Consider the following 13,898-nt stretch of genomic DNA (forward strand, 5'->3'; position numbering starts at 1 on the left):
CACAAAGCGCAAGCCGTAAGAAAGTGTGTGTGTGCCACCTCTCGTTCAGTCCTTGGAATGTCCGCTGAATGGTGGTGCTTCTATATGAGGAATATATGATGAAAACATGCGAGATGGTGGTACTTGGAGTGTTGAATAGGTGGACGAACGGACACACAGACAGATGCATGGACGGACTCACGGATGGCTGCACGGACGGATGGACGCATGGACGGACGCAGGAGTGGATGCATGGACGAAAGCAGGGACGGACGTGCAGACGCAAGAACAGGCGCACGCACGGACGGTCACACAGACGGACGCATGGACGGACGGAAGCAAGAACGAATGGACGGGCGAATGATTCGCCCCACTCCCCATCATTCACTCCTTGAATATGCTGCCATTTTTTTTTTTTTCATGCGTGCATTCGGTACACGTATAACGTTTGATATCGGGAAAATCCACATTCTTAGGGCGCTTCTCGGAACTGCGTGCCGTGGAATCGCTTGCCGGCGTTCCTGCATGCCCTTTTCCCGTGAAAGACATGTAGTATACTACATATCTAGTATACTACATGTCTAGTATACTACATGTCTACAACCAGCTAGCGCTATGGCGCTAGCTGGTTTCCGCTGAAAGCGCAAGTCAGCGGGTCGGCGAATATAAGCACTATGTATATTATTAATTAAGGGTGCTTCGTTACTGTCCATAACGTTACGTTTGCCTGAGCAGCGGTGGCAGAGTGCCGAAAGAAATTTACCAGGACGTTTAAGTTTCCGAAATGACACCAGTGACACAAGTGCGGATCTGCATCGTGACGAGGGCAAAAAGATGTTCGGGTCACGGACCAGTGATGCCAATAAGGTTGTTCATAGGAAGCTGTAGAGTAACGGCACATTAAGAGACGAATCTGTCTGCCGTCGTGAAGCTCGGGACGGCTTTAAGCTCTCCCATAGTAGAGTACCTTGTGCTATAAATCGTTACCCTCTTTTTCTAACCCCCCCCCCTCCCCCCAGTACCGAGTACTCTAAATCGTTAACCACTTTTACTAAACACACATACTTCCGTTCAGGAGATGCTTATGGGACAGCTCTATGCTCTCCCATAGTAGAGTACCTATAGTACTCTAAATCGTTAACCACTTTTTAAATGCGAAGCATTTCTTAGCGAACTTCGGCGACATTGAGCGTATCTATCTATCTATCTATCTATCTATCTATCTATCTATCTATCTATCTATCTATCTATCTATCTATCTATCCACTATATCTATCTAGCCGCCTACGACTTTTAGCTCTCCCGGCCGTTTCGATAATGTTACCGATACCAAACTTGGTATGACATAACATGACTGTACGAGGAACATATTTGACTAGTCATAACATGAAAATCATGACATGAATGTCATGATTTACATTTTATGGTCCTGCAGCTCTTGCGGTGGATTCGTACCCATGGCATGTTGCGAAACTGGTATGGTATGACATGATTGCATGCCGAACACAAGCGGCAGACCCTAACATGAAAATCATGATATGCGTGCCATGTAACAACATGATTACATGCCATGCTCATGATGCGCTCGCTGCCGTTTCGCTAGCGTCACATATACCAAACTTAGTATTACGGTACATGAATGGACGACGAAGGTATATGACTGGTGTAAACATGATAATCATGAGATGCATGTCATGTAACAACATGACTACATGCCACGCTCATGATGCGCTGGCAGCCGTTTGGCTAGTTTCACTTATACCGAATTCGGTATTACGGTACGTGAAGGGATGACGAAGGTATGTGACTGGTGCAAACATCATAAACATGATATGCGTGTCATGTAACAACATGACTACATGCTACGCTCATCATGCGCTCGCGGTCGTTTCACATATGCCAAATTTGGTATTACGTGACGTCAATGGACGACGAAGGTATATGCGAGTGGTGCAAAATGATAATCATGAGATGCGTCTCATGTGAGAACATGACTATATGCCAGTCAAGGCGCCAATACATTCCGACGTGACGCAGTGCGCCTGCTTCCCGGCGTTCATTTTGTCGCGTCACGCCGGCGTTGCCACGCCAGGCACCGTTCCTGCCACATACTCGCAGGCGCGCGCCGCGCTGCGTTGCTTTGACGCATGCGCGTTTCGGCGCGTCCGGCGTCCCTCCGTCATGAAAAGAGGGAAACGCAGCGTTGTCTGGGTAACGCATCGGCGCGAACCGGTAGCCGTCGGGCAGCGCAGACGGACGCTGGTCGTGCCGGTCGCTCATGGCGTCGGAGTGCTCGCGTTTTGCCAACGTAGCGTCGCTGTTCGCAGCGTGCGCGCGTAAACGCTACATTGGAATATATTGAGCATGGTGCACTCGCGGCTGTTTCGCTAGCTCCACGTGTACCAACTTTGGTGTTACGTGACGTCAACTGATGACGAAAGTATACGACTGGTGCAAACATCAGAATCCTTCACACGCGTGTCATGTAAGAACATGACAACATACCACGCTCGTAGCGTACTCGCGGGCGTTTAGCTAGCTACATTTATACTAAGTTTGGTACCACGTGACATGAATAGATGACGAAGATAAACGATACATTCAAACGTGATAATCATGGCACGGAAGTCATAAACGGCATCGTTTACCCCCCCCCCCCCCCCCCCCCCTTTTAACGTTCTGCTAACTTTAAAGTGACATAAAAACTTTTCTCAATTCGTGCTTAGCATAGCATCGATTCCCACTGTACTTGGGATCTGCCAATTTTTTTTTCTATACACACAGTCTGTTTTATCATCATAGTTATTGTATGTCTAAGAAGAAAATGTTCTCTTGAAATGTTACTGACGTCTGTTACAATTTTTTTTTCTAAACAGCACACAGTGGACGGGAAAACGGAAGGCGAGAATACAAACAAGGGCGAACTCACAACTCAGTTTATGAAAAGAAATGCGCGAAATATATGACCCAGGGTAGCTCAAGAGCGCATGTGCGTAAAAAGCAAAACGATATATAAGCAAAAGAAAGATAAAAAGAAATAACGATTACACATCATGACACTAATTTTACCACCAGTGGTATCTACAACGTGCAGCAGAATTTGAAAGTCTAGTATGGCTCGAAAGGGTGAACTCCTTGTCAGTAGAATGAATGGGTTGCTTACGTATTCATCAGAACACCTTCTGTGTGTGTGCCGAAATGTTACCAAGAATGTCTTCAAACCAACTCACCCAACTTTCCATCCTGTTGCCGTAGAGATGTATTCTTAAATCTTCGTTTGCGGCTTAAATCGGGACGGCACTCCGCTCTCCCATAGTATAGTACCTGGTACTCTAAGTTGTTAAACACTTTCTTTTTAGGAGCGAAGCTCTTTATAGCGGCACCCGTTCGTCCCTTATAGCCGTTGTAGTATGTAACAACTATAACATTTCGACCTCCAAGGTGGTGCCGGTGAGAGATTTCGTCTGTGCGTTGTTGAACAATAAAAAATAGAGCTCAATGCACATGCCAATGGCTGCTAACAGGGAATGAGAGACAGGAGCATTCGGCGTTTAGTTAACGCGCACGCTGCGATCACCATTATCAGCCATTGGCATGTACATTAAGCACTATCTGACAAGAAAGGGTTGCTATGTTACACTCGCTGGGTGTAAGCTCCTTAGTTTTAGAAAGGTTTAGCGAGCGTTGAGCCGCAGTGCCATGAATACAATGAACTAGTATATACCGTGAATGAACTCGAGGTAGTTAAAGGTGGGAAGTAGACCCGAAGCGCAAGCCGTAAGAAAGTGTGTGCCACCACAATGAACTAGTATATACCGTGAATGAACTCGAGGTAGTTAAAGGTGGGAAGTAGACCCGAAGCGCAAGCCGTAAGAAAGTGTGTGCCACCACAATGAACTAGTATATACCGTGAATGAACTCGAGGTAGTTAAAGGTGGGAAGTAGACCCGAAGCGCAAGCCGTAAGAAAGTGTGTGCCACCTCTCGTTTAGTCATTGGAATGTCCGCTGGATGGCGGTGCTTCTATATGGAAAATATATGATGAAAAGATGCGAGATGGTGGTACTTGGAGTGTTGAATAGATGGACGAACGGACACACAGACAGATGCATGGATGGACGCATGAACGGACGCAGGGACGGACGCCCGAACAGACGCACGCACGGACGGGCGGATGGACGCATGGACGGTCACACAGACGGACGCATGGACGGACGGAAGCAAGAACGAATGGACGGACGAATGCTTCGCCCCACTCTCCATCATTCACTCCGTGGATATGCTGCCAATTTTTTTTCTAAACACGGCTTAATATTTGTTAACAGGGCCTCATCAAGAGTGAGGCCCACGAGACGGCTTCATGCTCTCCCATAGAAGAGTACCTATAGTGCTCTGAATCGTTACCCACTTTTTTCTAAACACAAACCTAGTCTACGCGGTCTCATTTAATGTCAGGCCCATGGGACGGTTTTTTTGCTCTCCCATAGTAGAGTACTGAGTATTCTAAATCGTTAAGAACCTTTTCTAAACACAGGTACTTTAAACCTCCTTCAGGCATTTGTCGTCTTTTTTAATGATTCTAGGGATTTTTGTAAGGCTCTAGGTTGTAACATTACGTGGCCTGATTAAATGCAGTACTAAGTGATCACACACTTTCTACTAGAAAGGCTGTAAAAATGATAATTTTGGTTACTTCATGTTTTCTTATATTTAAAAAAGTCTTTGTATTTTTTTGGACCGTGTGAAGGGAATAGCAGTTTTATGAAGACAGATGTTATAATCTGAATACCGTAGAAATCGAACTCTGTATTCGGAAGAGTTAAGCACGCGCATATCTTTAGCTCCCCGAGTGATTGTTTCACTGTGAAACAAATAAATTTTGTGCTGTAGAGCACTTAGACACGCGTCAAGATTACGCTCACTGCGTGCCTTCACCGAGCAATGTCCCGATGGATGTGAAATGACCAGGAATATCACAGAAGAACAGAGCGAAAGTAGGAATGACGATTTGGCGAGGTGGTACGGGTTCAATCTTGCGGAAAGGGTGTGATGAAAAGAGACCTGAAGACTGTTCGGGTGTTTCAGTCTTTCCGTTGTGCCCTTTACATGAGAGCGAAAAAGGCCATTGGATAGGATGCTCGGAGAGGAGGCTACCCGTTCTGCGTCGACAGCACTTGTACGAGGATTATACGTTTGGCCATAGGCCTCTGAAGGGTTGTGGTAAAAATTTACAGCATTATGACTGTAGTCAGTAAAAACTGCAGTCGCCGCGTACTTAAAAGTTCTTCTGTGCTGTCGCGAAAGAATGAAGAAATTTAGTGAAATTAGATATCATACTTGAAATCAAGCTACAGCAGCGACGATAATACCGTACACTAAGTACATTTGCTCATTATGCATGGTAACGTAAATAGGGAATTTAAGCGGCTACGAGAGGTCTTCCAGATTAAAGAAAAAAACTATCTGCCGGCGTCTGCGTGACTTCGGCAGCCTAATCCTGCATGTTCATCGTTTCAAGAACTTCGACCTCTGAGTCCTCATACCTTCGTGCCAAGCGACCACATGCACTGGGAGTGCCGGAAACAACGCCGTCGAGGAGATTCATGAACAAAGAGTTCAGGTCCCGTCTGTGGCAGCAATCTAACGCAGGCAGTGTTTCACAGACACAACGTTTCCTGGCTAAGAGATGCCAGCGACGTGTGCAAACGAGCGTGTTGCCCATACGCCGCGAGTAGTTTTGCCAATCTACCACCCACTTTTGTTGGAAAAGCAAGGGGTCGGTAGATGAGGTTCTTAGATATAGAAGAAAAAAAAGCGCCGAATAGACACTGCATAGCCCTTCTCATCGGTGTTCCTGAAGCCTGGTTTGGAGCATATCGACCGCCTACACCAGGCACCTGAGCCACTCTCTCGCCGTGAATGTCAGCATTGCTCACGATGGTGAGGCTGTGTTGCTTCTACGATGAGGTGGTTGGCAACCCTCAGGCAAACGTCACAGAGCATCCACCGCTGCAACGGCCACCAGTCCCCATCATTACCAAGATACCCGGGGTCACCAAGAAACGCTCCTCCACGTGTTCACCGAGACAGATGTCCGTCTAGATGCAGCATGACAGCCATGCCGACCGTCTGCATGCGTGTGCACTTGGACGGTTCGGTCATCCCGGCTCATCGACTGCAGCCTGCGCCGCTCATATCTGTTGCAGAAGAGCAAGGTGTGCCGTACCGCCTACCATCGCACATGAGCTCGACCGCCGCACAGGTTGCAGACCTCCATCTGGTTGTAGACCTGCTCGCGGAGGAGCTGCTTAGGACACCCGTGGTGATCTATACTGCGACTTTAAGGCCGTGATCTGCTTAGCTTGCAACGACCTAAGCGCGGTGGCATGTGCGTGGCCCTCCGGTCAACCAGGTTGACTGCAATCCAGGATGCGGACTGCCTCGCGTCGCTGCATTGGCTACCCGCCCACTAAGAATGCCCTGCAATGAGGAGACAATGACGCTCGCTTATAGAGTGCATGACACCAGCTTTTCTTGGCAAAGCGGTCACCACCGGGGACTTGACAAGGCGTTGGCTCCACCTATAGGCATGCCATCCAGATCGCACCCCTCTCCACCGATAGAATAAAATCCTCCAGTCTCCTGCGCTTATCTGTTGCATATGGACGGGGGACCGACACCACTGGCTGGGCCTGGCGCCATCTCCAGCGTGTACATATTGTGGCAAGCCTGAGTCTCTCGTGCGCCTTCCCCGCCCACAGCCGGCAGAGGCGCAACCTTCTACTGGATACTGGCTTACCACGCCATCGGTCTACCATCCGGCAGTAAGGAGCACCTGCTCTTCCCAGGCCGTCATCAGGGACTTGCCCTCTGGAGCCTTTTCATGTTCCTGGATTTGACGGAGCTGTTATCCCAGATATGAGGCGACTCACTTGACTCCCAACGGTGTTTTGAAGGTTCATTTCTATACGAGATGCGCTCCTCTACGTCCACTTGTTCATCAGCCGGCATTCTGTTGGGACCCCTGTTTCCCACTCGCCAAAGCCTGATCACCTCTCACTACTCACTTTTCTGCCGCATCGCTCGTACCCTCTTCCCTGTCCCAACGGCGCTGAGCCGTACTTCCGTAAGAGCTGCATAAGATAGTGCCATCATTTCCGTTTATGAATAAAGAACCACTTCTCTCGTGGAGGAGGACACTTCATCTGTCCCGTGCAGAATTGTGGGAGGAGGTTTAAAGTAGCGAAAGAGAGGGCCACCGTCGTTGAGTAAAAGAGTGAAAGAATTTTGAGGAAAGAAGGCATCTTTCAGAGAAAGCTGTACCCACAGCGACGAGCGCGAGTTGGGCACAGCTTCTCTCTCCACCCATTAGAAAAACCGGTGGGTGTTCGACGGCCAGGAATTTGTTTTTTGAGGGGGGGGGGGGGCACTTGTTAAACGCCTTGAAAAACACATATTTTTATTATTATTCCTCGGTAAAGCACCCCCCCCCCCTCCATCCGAATTTTGAAGGGCGTGTCTCCCCCGCCCCTTCCCGGCTACGCGTGCCTGCCGACGGCGCCGGCTATCGAACCCCATACCTCACGCACTGCCAGCGGACGCTCAAACCACTCGGATACCGATGAGGTTTAAGATGATGATGAGCACTCCCCAGACAACGTGACTAAGGATGTAGACGTCAGGCACTGATGGGGGAGGGGTGCGGACATAGGTCGGGGGGGATGGTTCGCCCCCTAACGCCCTCCCCCCCTCATAGTACAGCATGGGAAAGAGACAGGTGATGGGGGTAAATTAGTACCAATAGCCAAACAAGGAACCTGCAGCTAGGTACTCAACGACTCTGCATTGACGCAGCCTTGCGTGACTTGTTGGAAGCTGCGCTATTTTTTAAGGCCTTCGTAATGATCCCGCACATTCACAAGCATAAGGGGTGGAGCGCTATGGTGATGTAAGGCCTTCGAACAAGAATCATTGTTTAAAAAGAAGTCTTGCAGAAAAGCCTTCTTACATATTTTTCCGCAGAGCTTCGATTCAGGTGGGATGGGACAGTGGTGCAGGATAGATTTCCAACAAAAGGCTTTTTAGCGTCCACATAAATTATTAAACCTTAATTGTGTCACATAGTGTGCGTAGATGAGCGCGCGCGGTGGGGGGGGGGGGGGGGGGGGTGAGTATGCACACAGGACAACAGACGTATGGGCGACAGGACATGCACTGTGCACACATATACGCAGTAGCATTATTTATTCTGACCCAGCTTCCCGAGTCGCATGTGCATGCTTCGACAAAATACGCGCGTGTCATAGCTCCATTTTCGCGTAGACGCGCTCGAAAAATGACCACGAAGCTTACGCATGTACCACTGTAGAGGTGATCGATGTTTTCTAATAGGCACGGGCAACTGTATGGATAAATTAATCATTTTGCCAATGTTCAATGCCCGCTTGTGAAGATGTCAACGCCTCCCTGGATACGACTATACGGGTTTTTCCAGAAATGTGTCCAATATTATTACAGGAAAAGGAGCTATTTGCTCGCCGTCTTCGCAGTTGATTTTTCTCTAACGGCAGGCATCTTAAGGGTTGAAGACTTCATTTTGAATAGTCATTAAAGAAGTTAAATTAATGCAGTTTTTAATTAGCGGAGTTAGGCGGTTAAATAAAATGGGAGAGTCTAAGTACTTCACGCGGAGAAGCCGTTGCAGCTTTGAGGCTTCGAAAAAGCGGCTTCTTGTAATAATAGCGAAGTGATAAAGTTTTCCTAAAGTATGCGGCGAAACCGAAACCAGAGCACCGATGAGCACGACAAGCAGACAACCACAATGACGTCACTGATCAGAACAGCGGTTACAGAAGGGCAGTTCTTCCCCGTTCGACAACTTATGTGCGACATGGGTGCCATTATTGCAAGAGCAGCGGACACACCCACACAACGGAGTTGGCTGATTGTTGAAAAAAAAACGCTCCCTTATTTTTTTTAAAAAAAGGGGGGAGGGAGTATCGGACACATTTCTTGAAACACGTCTCACTTTTTAAAATTAAGAACAAAGGAAGACAACCTAGGATATTTTATTCTGCGTGATTGAAAAAACACGACTTAAGATAAAAACAAAAACAAAGACTGTCCCACTGTAGGACCCTCTCCGTCAGTGGTGCGTCTGTATATCCGCCCCTCTCGATTTTCACACATTCATGAAAACGCGTTACAGAGAGTTTCGTTTAGTGGGCGCATCGTATATGTGCCCTATTTATCGTGCCTCGTCGGTGATTAATGTTAATAGATTTCGCAATTCCCTTGACGTATTGCGCAACAGCCGGCGATGTTCCGGGTGAGTCATAGTTGCTCCGACAAGCATTTTCTTCGGGGCAGGTTAACGCGCGCGAGATCCAGAAAGGCGCCCCTTTCGTGTTGCGTCATACATATACACCGGCGCCAACGAGGATATATGCGCGGTCACACGCCGCCAGGCCGGCGAGGCCTCACTTTCCCGCCAACGCCGAGATGCCAGGTCACAGGGTCCGCGGAAAGTGTCGCACGCACTCGCGCCGCAGTTCCGCCGAGTCGTATACGACGCCGTCGATTATTCATCTTGGTGGACCGCGCGTATGTGTTAGGGGAAAGCGTAGCCTACGATAATGCATTGAACCAAAGGCGAAATCAGGAGAGTCCGGAACTGCCGATCCCCCCCCCCCCCCCCCACACACACACATAGTCATTGAATCTACATCCGCCCTATGCTGAGCTAACTGAAATTTAGGTATCAGAACGATAGTTATAGCGCGAGAACAAAACGACGACACAGAGACAAGAAGGACACGAATGTCCTTGTCCCTGTGTCGTCGTTTTGTTCTTGCGCTACAACTATCGTCATGTCATACCAACTAGCCCAAGCTGCCACACTTTTAGGTATCGGACTTTGCGCAACTTCTTCAAGCTTTAAAGAGCTGTTCGTTACTAAGTTTACTTATCTACAGACTAATCACCAAAGGCACGGATAACGGGACGGAAACAAACAAATGAAGGTAGTTCATATAGCAGGCCTGTAGGAAGGGGTTGGGGGTGCGGCCCGCCTCTCCAAAAATTCTGATGAATGGGGGCGTTTTAACGACATTTAATAGGGAAAATACCTGCTTATCTAAAATATTTATGACATTCAGTAAGTGCGCCCCGCCCCCAAAAATAAAGATACGAAATAAAATAAAAATTCTTTGCTATGGGCCTTCCGCATGTAGTCATCACACATAGAGCATAGGCGTTATTAAGTAATCAATGGCCGCCCACCGATAATTGCAAAAAGGGAAACATATAGCTGGCACACCCTGCTATACAAATAACCCATGGCATCCAAAATAGTGAGATAAGAAAAAGGAACGGCACTAAAACAACGTAAAATGGTAAATCTCTTCAAAACATCATCGACCGCGTACATAACTGGTACATTCATTGCAAGTGACCCTACACCACCAAAAACCACAAATTTCTATCGACTTCCAACACGCATAATCTATTTCTTTCCACCTACTCAATCACAAACATCCCAATTGAGTCAGTTCTGACGTATAGGTACTCAGGCTTAACTTTATCCCACAACCTTTCCGGGACTGTGCATGCGACAAACGTCATTTCATCACCAAACAAGACCTTAGGATTTATGAAATGCCACCTCCATCATGCGCCACAAGAAGTCAAATTACGTGCACGCAAATTATTTCTCCAACCAAAATGAAAATATGCTGCTGCCATCTGGAACCCTTATCAAGCATTCAGAATCGTTCCACAAGATTAATCCATTCTTCATATTCATATAACAACAGCATTTCCCTCTTAAAGGCAGAATCAAGCTTGTCATCTCTGGCTTTTTGTCGTGGTGTTGCCACTTTCTCTCTTTTTCACAAATTGTTTTACAGCTCGCTGAACCACCCACCTTACATCACGCCACCATCGTCACGCATGTCACTGTGCACCAGCCATCAACTGCAAGTGACCCGTCCACGAATATGAACAGTAACATTTCAAGCCTCATTTTCTCCTAGAGCTGTCAAAGGACGGAACGACCTGCCTCACAATGCTGCCGCCATAAGAAGTCGTGCCAAATTTTTGGTCCACGTTGCCAACATGTATCACATCATAACAGCTGCTTTTATTGTACTATTATGTTAAGCATCCTTTATGAAATACCCCTAAACGGGGTCTTAATTCTAATAAACTGAAATGGAGTGCATTTGCAATCATATATCATTGCAACCTAGGGTACGTTCAATTGCAGGTGCTGCCAGGGGCGTACGAACTCTTTCGTGAGTGGGGGGGGGGGGGGGGGAACACATGACTCACTCCTCATTCGTCAGCCAGAAAAAATATATATATATCCATTGCATAAGAATCACTTGCAAACGACGACATACAAAATAATAGAATCAACTGTTTTTAATACGGCATGTTGTTCGCCATTCGTTCTTCGGCATTTAAAATTGTCTGTGCCACGAAATTGCCTGCTTCTTACACGACGTCACGAATGTGTGAAATGTCGTTGCGTTCATTACAGTGCATGCACATTAAACAGGGCATTCACACGCTGAACAATACCTTAAACATTTTTGGGACAGTCGGGGAGCATCTTCTAAATATTATTAAAGTAGACTAGCCGCCGGTCACATTATCAGCGGCTACATAAAGCAGCTGGCAAGATGAAATATTATGAGTTTAATCAGATATTTTCATCTGCAGCATCAAAGCGTCTAGTAGGTTGTGCGTGCGCACATCTCTGTGAGCTCGTGCTTGCTGAGAGAGAGAGAGAGGAAGACAGAGAAATGAGCAGCGCTGGATGTGTGTGCTTTTTTTGCTGTGTAAGTTGTATTTTGAACTTTTGCAAAAAATGATTCAAGTTGAATGAAAACCTACTAGCCCGACTCTCAAATGGGCCTCCATAGTGCTAAAAACCATAGTCTTCCAGCTTCTCCTCGAGTCCGCTGCTTTATTTGTCGCCACTTTGCAAGCTGCCACCATCGCCCCAAGATACTATAAGCAAGGCTGATCAGGTTTATCGGAGACTAAAGCGGAAACCCTTTTTTTTGCGCTTTTAGATGACACTACAACATTCAAGAATATTCATAACGTTCATCAGCCCACAGCAGCTTCTACAAAGTAGTGGTGATGACATGCATTTTCGATCAAAAGAACTAATTTTCTTGAAGCAGCAGATGATTTGACCAGTCCATAAAAAGTTTGCTCGTTCGCATCTGTAACTGCATCGACCAGTCACAGCATAATGAAAGCATGGACAAGTTATGCAATGTTATTGGGCCCCTGTTCAGCGCTAGCCTGCAGCAAAAGGTGCGAAAGCACCGCGTTGGCGGCCCGCGCCGCTAGAGCCTACAAGAAAAAATATTGCAACATTGCCTCGTAACAACATAAGGGACTACTGTGGTGAAGGAAAACTTAGCCCTCATTGTTGCTTTCCTCAGTGTGCAGCCAACAGTGACCATCGTCGAAAGTGGGGGGGCTCAGCCCCCCTAACTTTCCTCAGTGGAGAAGCTCGCGCCATCTTGCGCCCCCCCCGGCTAGTACGCCTATGGGTGCTGCACTAGTTGACAATACGAGAAAATCAAGTCAGGCAGATAGGTCAGGTGACTGACAGTCTTGTTCGTGACAAGACAAAGTCCAAACGTCCTGGTCACAATTACAAGTATATAGAGCAAGTGTGTGAACATAGTGGGCCAGACAAGAAGAGCTCAAAAAGGCAAACAATTCTAAAGGCACCCTCTAATACTTACAAATTGTACATGGCTTCATAACAAAACTGAAACTGACTACAAAAATAAGTTTATTGTAGTGGATTATTAGAATACATAGTACAGCATTTATTTCAAAATAAAACTCCCGAAATAATCCTTTGTTTCATCATTGACAACAGCAGCGATGACACAACCTTAAAATCAAACAGTAAAATGTGAGAGTACATTACTTTGGGACAGCAGCAGCCATGTCGTAGATGGGTCTGCAGGCACTTACAATCAGTGTTTTTTTAATGCTCACTCAATAAAGCCAATTTTCAATTAGGTGATCGAAAACAGTACAAAAAATAAAGAAAAGTAAAGCAGACAAAATACATTAAACTACTCTATCGAACAAGCCACTTATTTTTAGCATTTTGCCCATATGTAAAAACGCAAATCCTAAGAGGTATAGCCACGAAAACATCCATTGTCACACATTATGGAAGACAGCGTAACACAGTAAGCTACATAAAAGGAAGCAAAATAGGTGGATGCACAGAATTACATGAGAACCTCAGGGCCATGCTCTTAAATTCTACGAGCCCTAATACAGACACAGAAAATAGAAAGGCAGTGAGCATAACAGAAAAAGTAAAACTGAGCAACAACCTCGGCTAAAACGTTACTGATATATATATATATATATATATATATATATATATATATATATATATATATATATATATATATATATATATATATATATATATATATATATATATATATATATACCTGTAAGTTGCAAAGCACAGTGGAAAACGGCAAGTTCTGTAGAAATTAAGCTGAACTAGGGAGAATGAAATCAACTTACTCTTCAGGAGGAATAACTTAACTATGGTGGTAACAGTAAGTCATGAATCGAGCAGTTGCTGATCATGCACAACCAGCGATATATGTAAAATTCATAAAAGATCCTTTGAAATCATTGCGTCTCCCTAAATCAACTTGCACATATAATAATAATAAAAATGAAAGCCAGAAATTCTTGAAGAATTTTGGAGTTTCATTGGCTTATATCTTGAAAGGAACGCCCCTGAATTGAAGAAGGACTCTTACTATGAGACCATTAAACAAAGGGAGAAATCAATGCTCTTTTTGTACCAGGTTAAGTCAGCTGATTACTTTCTATAATAGATGTATGATGAAT

The 13,898-nt window shown here is 46.1% G+C and overlaps 1 long non-coding RNA gene across 1 annotated transcript in view; it reads left to right on the forward strand.

Moving 5' to 3' along the window:
• LOC142777486 (uncharacterized) overlaps positions 1 to 13,898 on the forward strand; it is a 96,447-nt gene that overhangs the window by 47,257 nt on the left and 35,292 nt on the right. The gene's annotated exons all lie outside the window — the stretch shown is intronic.

This window comes from Rhipicephalus microplus, chromosome 2 (genome assembly GCF_043290135.1).
Source record: "Rhipicephalus microplus isolate Deutch F79 chromosome 2, USDA_Rmic, whole genome shotgun sequence".
Classification (NCBI taxonomy): domain Eukaryota; kingdom Metazoa; phylum Arthropoda; class Arachnida; order Ixodida; family Ixodidae; genus Rhipicephalus; species Rhipicephalus microplus.